The following is an 8,377-nucleotide window of genomic DNA, read 5'->3' as shown; positions in this document are numbered from 1 at the left end:
TTATCCAAAGATCCAAAGTGTACAATCACTTGCCCCTGGGTACCCTCATATAGCTGTGCATCCATCACACTTAATTTTTGTTCAATTTTTAGAAACTTTTTATTACTCCAGACAAGAAATAAAGTGAAAGATGAAAAAAGAAAAAAAGAAAAGGAAACTCTAATCCTCCCCTATCCCTAACCAACCCCCCTCAATTGTTGACTCGTAGTATTGATATAGTATGTTTGTTACTGTTTATGAAAAAATGTTGAAATACTAACTGTAGTATATAGTTTGTAATAGGTATATAGTTCTTCCCTATATGCCCCTCTATTATTAACTTGTAATTGTACTGTCATACATTTGTTCTGGTTCATGGAAGTGATTTCTAGTATTTGTACAGTTGATCATGGACATTGCCCACCATAGGATTCAGTTTTATACATTTCCATCTTTTGACCTCCAACTTTCCTTCTGGTGATATATATGACTCTGAGCTTCCCCTTTCCACCTCATTCACACACCATTTGGCACTGTTAGTTATTCTCACATCTTGCTACCAACAACCCTGTTCATTTCCAAACTTTTAAGTTCATCCTAATTGAACATTCTGCTCATACTAAGCAACCACTCCCCATTCTTAAGCCTCGTCCTATATCTTGGTACCTTATATTTCATGTCTATGAGTTTACATATTATAATTAGTTCCTATCAGTGAGACCCTGAATTGTCCTAATGTGTCTGGCTTATTTCACTCAGTATATTGCCCTTGAGGTTTTGTCATCAACCCATTTTTTTTTTAATATGGTTTTGTTCACTCACCATACATTCCATCCCAAGTAAATAATCAATGGTTTTCTGCATGGTCATACATTTATGTGTTCACCACCTTCACCACTATCTTTATAAGAGCATCTACATTTCTTCCACAAGGCAGGAGGGAGAGTCAAAGAAGGTAGAGAGGCAAAAGAAAGAGGAAAAAAAAATGACAGCTAGGAAGCAGCAAAAGGAAAAATAACCTTAAATCAAAGTAGAATAAAGAATCAGACAATACCACCAATGTCAAGTGTCTAACATGCCTCCCCTATCCCCCCCTCTTATCTGCATTCACCTAGGTATATCACCTTTGTTACATTAAAGGAAGCATAATACAATGATTCTATTAGTTACAGTCTCTAGTTTATGATGATTGCATCCCTCCCCCAATGCCTCCCCATTTTTAACACCTTGCAAGTTTGACATTTGCTTGTTCTCCCTCATAAAAGAACATATTTGTACATTTTATCACAATTGTTGAATACTCTAGATTTCACCAAGTTACACAGTCCCAGTCATTATCTTTCCTCCTTTCTTGTGGTGTCTCATATGCTCCCCACCTTCCTCTCTCAACCGTATTCATAGTTACCTTTGTTCAGTGTACTTACATTGTTGTGCTACCATCTCCCAAAATTGTGTTCCAAACCACGCACTCCTGTCTTCTATCACCCTGTAGTGCTCCCTTTAGTATTTCCTGTAGGACAGGTGTCTTGTTCACAAAGTCTCTCATTGTCTGTTTGTCAGAAAATATTTTGAGCTCTCCCTCATATTTGAAGGACAGCTTTGCTGGATATAGTATTCTTGGTTGGCGGTTTTTCTCTTTCAGTATCTTAAATATATCACACCACTTCCTTCTTGCCTCCATGGTTTCTGCTGAGAGATCCGCACATAGGCTTATTAAGCTTCCTTTGTATGTAATGGATTGCTTTTCTCTTGCTGCTTTCAGGATTCTCTCTTTGTCTTTGACATTTAATAATCTGATTATTAAGTGTCTTGGCATAGGCCGATACGCTGCACTTCTTGGATCTGTAATTTTATGTCTTTTATAAGAGATGGGAAATTTTCATTGATTATTTCCTCTATTATTGCTTCTGCCCCCTTTCCCTTCTGTTCTCCTTCTGGGACACCAATGATACATACATTATTGTACTTTGTTTCATCCTTGAGTTCCTGGAGACATTGCTCATATTTTTTCATTCTTTTCTCCATCTGCTCCTTTGCATGTAGGCTTTCAGGTGTTTTGTTCTCCAGTTCCTGAGTGTTTTCTTCTGCCTCTTGAGATCTGCTGTTGTATGTTTCCATTGTGTCTTTCATCTCTTGTGTTGTGCCTTTCATTTCCATAGATTCTACTAGTTGTTTTTTTGAACTTTTGATTTCTGCTGTATACATGCTCAGAGCTTCCTTTACAGCCTCTATCTCTTTTGCAATATCTTCTCTAAACTTTTTGAATTGATTTAGCATTAGTTGTTTAAATTCCTGTATCTCAGTTGAAGTGTACGTTTGTTCCTTTGACTGGGCCATAACTTTGTTTTTCTTAGTGTAGGTTGTAATTTTCTGTTGTCTAGGCATGGTTTCCTTGGTTATCCAAATCAGGTTTTCCCAGACCAGAACAGGCTCAGGTCCCAGAGGGAAGAAATATTCAGTATCTGGTTTCCCTGCAGGTGTGTCTTAGAAAATTGCTCCACCCTTTGATGCCTCGGGTCACTGTGCTTTTCTGCCCAGCAGGTGACGCTTGTTAGCCTATAATTCTTGACTGGTGTGAGGAAGTATGGCCGTGTTCCCCCAGGCTCTGGGGTCTGGTTCTGAATGGAAAGGGCCCCACCCCTTTCCTCTTAGAGAAGACAGACCCCTCAGGTAGAGGTCATTAGAGTGGTCTCACTCTCTGCTTGTGCTGTCTCCACCCTTCCCAGAGTCACAGCCCTGGAAACTGAAAATGACTGGGGCTTTCTCCACTGAGCTGAAAAAGAAACAGATAGTCCCTTTCAGACCCAGTCCAAGGCGACCCTCCGGCTCTCCCAGGTCAGTCGTCACCCAAAGCCTCTGTCTGTTTTTTGGGGATGCGTACCTGTAGTGAGCTGCTACTTAAAACCCCAGTTGGAGCTCAGCTGAGCTATATTCGCTTGCTGGGAGAGAGCTTCTCTCTGGCACCACGAGGCTTTGCAGCTCGGGCTATGGGGGAGGGGGTCTCATGACTTGGATCCGCAGGTTTTACTTACAGATTTTATGCTGTGATCTTGGGCATTCCTCCCAATTCAGGTTGGTGTATGATGAGTGGATGGTCTCATTTGTCCCCCCACAGTTATTCTGGATTATTTACTAGTTGTTTCTGGTTTTTTGTAGTTGTTCCAGGGGGACTACTTAGCTTCCATGCCTCTTTATGCTGTCATCTTGCCTGAGTCCCTGAGTCATATCTTCTTGTTTCTTAGTATGGTTTGTAATTTTTTGCTGATGTTGAGGCATCTGATTAGAATAATGTGCTAACTCTGAAGGTTAGTTTCTCCCTCTTGCCTAGGATTTTATTGTGGATTTAGGCTATGTGTTAAGGCTCCCCTTTGATGTTTTGTCAAACTTATGCTGGACCTTTAGAGTAGACTGTGTTGAACTGTTCAGATTTTCTCGGTCTTCGGCACCTGTTTAATGCCCTAGATATGCAGTATAATTTAAAAATTGTGTTTTTATGTGCCCTTGTTTCACCTGCAGGAGAAACCTTCCTTTCCTCTGTTCCTTCTCCAGGAATACTGATCTGTTCTATTTGTTTTTTTTTCCTTAAACATTTTATTTCAATAATACTCTTTATCACTTCAATTTAAATCATCCCATTATGAAAATTTCTTAATTGAAGAGTGAATCTTTCTCCAAAACTCTAAATTAAGCAGAACTTTATCAATAAAATATGCAGCAATACAGCCTTTAGAAATACATAATTCTTCATTTTACAATAATAATTCCCCTTTAAAAGTTTGTCATGGTTTGTCACAGATTTAAAGTACAAGGCACCTAATGCTATGAAAGGATAATACAGTATATGTAGTGTAAGTGAACCAGACCTTTTCTCAAATATTTATTCTTTTAAAAGTCCCACCAAATTTGTATGAATGTACTTGTTGCATAAATTAAACACTTTTTCTGTGTTGTTACTTTGCAATATTCTACAAAACTCAAAGATATAATCTGTACCTATTACAGGCAGCTTATTTTAGCATTGTACCTGTAAGAAACACTTATCTATATACTTAAATGATTTTCTTGAAAACTTTTTCATACTATAATCCAGCATTTAGCAAACATGTGAAGATAAAATCTCCAGAACATTAGGATTTTATTCCTTGGTTGGTTCAAATTGTTTCATCAGCTGAATTCCTTCAGGGGTGTAAGGCAGATTGGTCCCTCCAATGGCCTATGGACTGGAACTCCCTATAATTCTAAGGATATGTATACTGCAAAGTACTTTATTATCAAAATGAAGAAAACAGATATGAGGAAAATATATTTTAGAGTTTCAAAGAACTGAAACATATTTTTCAGACTAGGCACTGAAACATTTTTCTACAAAAACTTGTCAGGGATTGTCTCTTTGCTGTATAACATTCCATTATCAGGCTGGGCTACAGACAGCAGCTAAGTAGCTCCATCCTCCTGAGAAACACTGTGCATAGGAATGAGACTCTCGCACTATTTGCTGTCTTCTGGGACTCTCTGAATTCAATGTTTTGTGCATATAAAGGCAAAAATTCTTCTGATTCCTACCATCACAGGATCCCAATTATTATAATGGCATAGGAGAGTTGCAATAAAAAATGAAAAAAATACAGGGATAGAGCCTGCAAAAAATAACCAAGAAAACTGTACCTTTTGCATACACATGTTGGCTATTATGGACAGAGGTATCGTAAGACTTAGTGCAAATGTGCCTATCAATGATGAGGTAAGAAAGCAGCCCAGCAACCACAGGAACTTGGAGAGAACTTTTCCAATAAAGCCATTAATGATAATGCACATTAATACTACTTTATTGGGAAACTCAAAGTCCTCAAATCCAGTGTAATGAAGTAAAAAGAAACCTGGGCATAAGAGCAGCAAATTAAACAGATCTACAAATCCAAACAACATTGGAATATCCAACTTATCTTCCTTGTCTACTTTTCTCTTAATCATGACAATATAGACAGCATAGAGCATGGCTCCAGCAAGAGACCAAATGGAACCTATTGTATCTCTTCCAGCAGATTTTTCAGACCCAGACAGGTTTACCAGCACACCTCCAATGCTTAAAATTACAGCTAATAGTTAAGAAAGGGTAAATCTAACTTCACTGTTACTTGGAAACACTGCAGCAAGGATTAAGGTAAAAAGTCCAGAAGTTGAAGACAAAATATTAACTATAGCAACTTCTGTGTCTGAAAGTGCTTCTTAATATGCCAAATTTGCCAAAAACCACACAAAGAAAAAAAAAAAATCTTATTTTTGCTACTTGAGTTCCAGTAAGTTTCCCCACAGTTTTCAGTATGGATTCTTGTTCTTTCACAACAGGGTATGACAGGCCGGACAACTTAGCTTCCAAAGCATGGCTTGATGGAAATTGTTGAATCTCCGTATTACTGAACCTTACATGAGACTTTTTGGGAGTTTTTTTTCAGTATCAATATTTGTGCTCTCAGGTTTTTCACTTGGAAGATCATGAAATTTCACAGGAACATACAGAGGTTCACTCAAGGAACTATTCATAGTTGTATCTGTTGTGCAAGCAGCAAAGTAACGTTCAGGACCTGCAAAAAAAAAAAAAAAAAAAGCATGCTTTCCTCGAAATCCTCTTGTACACTGTTGTCTCCATGGCTTCCAAACAATAAAGCCCCAAAGGTACAGAAGAAACAGATGTTTTTGCAAAGGTGCTGAAGGATGGTTTGTTGTACTGGGTAAAAACATCCTTATTTTAAGGGTCTTTCTGAGGTCTTCAAAAGCAATGCCTGAAAACTTGGCGGCTCTGAGTCTAAAAGGAGGTGAAGAACTCAGCACACCTGGCCTTCCTGCCCCGCGATGGCGTCGTGGCGAAACCATGAGCGGACCCGGCCGGACCCCACAGCCGCCCAGTGCAGCGGCCGCGGCCTCGGACTCACAGAGCCGTCGCCGCGCCCAACATCGCGCTGCGTTGGAGACCGAGACCCTGAAGCCGCGGGGCCCCTCAGGGGGAGGCCGCCGATGCCAGCCGACTCCACTCGCTGTATTATTTGTTTTTGTACAGAATTTCTCCCCACCTCCTATGGTTTATTTAACTTCTCTCCCTCACTTGGTGCCCCCTTTTGATTACACTTCCCAGTTCTGGGACCTATCCTGCCTTGCAGCAGTTCAGTTCCCCCTTTTTTTCCATGAGGCTTTTCTACCTCTGATTACTTCCCTATTAGGAGGACTGGAGAGCCAAAAAGTTTCCTTTTATCAATTAGGTGCTCCAGCAAGCAGACACAGGGCTGAGTGTATGCACCTCTTTCCAAAAGTTCTGCCGTGGTCTCTTTTATTTCATGGAGGCGTTTCATAATGCATGCACTCATCAGCCCCTTGTGTTCTGCCCTGGGTCTCCATGAACCTGGATACGCATGGGGTTCTAACTCACTACTGTGAGTGGCTCTATAGTCTGCAGCCATGGCAGGAGGTCCCTGTGCCATGCTGCCTCTGTGTGACTCTTAAGCTGCATTGGGACCATGTGAGGGGTAGGGTTCTGGGTCATAGATAACCTACCTTTTTGGTGTCTTCTTTTTTTTTTTTGATTCAGCATTTGTGGAGTCCCTCTCCAGTCGCTATCACCCAAGTTAGTGTAATTTGTCCATTGATTAGTTGTTTCTGATGGGATAATTTTCCAGGAGATTTCTGACATTGTCATGTTGATGATGTCACTCACTGCAGGTTTTTGATAGCCAATCTTTAGGGAAGCAGCATTGTTGTGGTTTTACCCACGGTCTCTGGAGCCAGACAGCCACTGTGCAAAGCCCAGCTCTGCCACTTACTAGCAGTGTAACTTTTGACCAATTATGAAATGTGTCTCAGTTTCATATTTTAAATGGAATAATAATAGTACCTACCTCAGGGGTTTGTCATGTTTGTTACGTGGGTTAATTGAGCTGGTATATTTAAAGCACTGTGCCAGGCACCTAGTGCTGTTTAAGTCTTTGCCATTATCTTCCTCTTCATCATCATCAACCAGTTGAGAAATTTACTTTGTAGTCATATTTTGCTAATTCTGAAGAAGTGTTGGAAAAATCCTATATTTTTTTGTGATGTCATTGTGGATATTTGATTTAATCTATTCACATGGTGAATTGTATTAATAAATTTTCTAAAGTTAAATCAGTTTTTATTTTGGGGATAATCTCTTTATATTTCTGTTTTCATTTGCTGATATTCTACCAACAATTTTGCTTCCATATTTATAAGTGAAATTGGTATATTTTTCCTGTGCTGTCATTTGTGGGTTTTTATATTAACATTGACCTGAGTCTCATCAAATGTATTAAATTTCAGTCCTTTTTTTTTTCTATTCACATAACTTCATTTGTATAAAATTGAAATCATCTTTATCTTGACTATGTGATAGAACTTTCCTAGAAACCAAACAGGACATTTTGTTTGATTTGGGTGTTAAATTCTTCATTTTTAATGGTTTCAGATCTTCCATATTTTAAAAACATTTATTTTGGAATACACTCAAACTTACAGGACAGTTGCAAAAACATTACAAAACCCATACAGAAAATTCCAACATACCACTACCCTCTCACCAGATACCCAGATCCACAATTTAACTTTCTGCCACATTTGGCTATGTTATTTTATACATCCATATTCCCATCCATCCATCCATCCATTCATCCATCCATCCACCCATTCATCTATTTATCAATACATTTTCTGAATACTTGAGTGTAGGTTGTATAAATCATGCTCCTTGAGCTCTTGATACTGCATGTACATTTCCTAAGAACAAGGATATTCACTTATGTAACCACCCTAAGTGTAGTTTTCAAGTTCAAGCATTTTAACATTGATTCAAAGCTTACAGTATATATTCCAATTTTTCATATGTCTCAATAATGTCCCTTTGAACCTTTTCTCTTTCCCTGGTAGATCCCATCCAGGATCATGTATTCTATTTAATTGGCACTGTCTCCTTAGTTGCTCTTTCTATTTTTTTTAAATTGTGGATATATACATATCATAAAATTGTCCCATCTCAACCATTCCCAAGCATATCATTTAACAGGATTACTCACATTCACAATATTGTAATAACCTCACCACCTTCTATTACTAAAACAGAACCCCTATACTTCTTATACCTTTATTCTCCATTCCCCTGCCCCCCATCCCTGTACTCTAATTTCTGTCTCTATGAGATTGTATAATCTCCAATCTTTTCTTAATAGTTACCATGGAACTTAAATTTAACATCCTAAATAAATAACAATCTCATTTGCTTTGATACCAACTTAACTTTAATAGGATACACAAACTATGTTCCTATATTCCTCCATCCTCCACCTTTATGTAGTTCTTGTCACAAATTACATGCTTATTCTTTGATTCTAAAACCACT

General features: G+C 38.7%; 1 pseudogene; it reads right to left on the bottom strand.

Moving 5' to 3' along the window:
- Positions 1-4,413: 4,413 nt before the first annotated feature.
- On the bottom strand, positions 4,414-5,850 carry LOC119519136 (annotated as a pseudogene).
- Between the last annotated feature and the right edge of the window lie 2,527 nt (positions 5,851-8,377).

Source organism: Choloepus didactylus, chromosome 2, assembly GCF_015220235.1.
Source record: "Choloepus didactylus isolate mChoDid1 chromosome 2, mChoDid1.pri, whole genome shotgun sequence".
NCBI classification, from domain to species: domain Eukaryota; kingdom Metazoa; phylum Chordata; class Mammalia; order Pilosa; family Megalonychidae; genus Choloepus; species Choloepus didactylus.
This window is presented reverse-complemented; position numbering and strand designations above follow the sequence as displayed.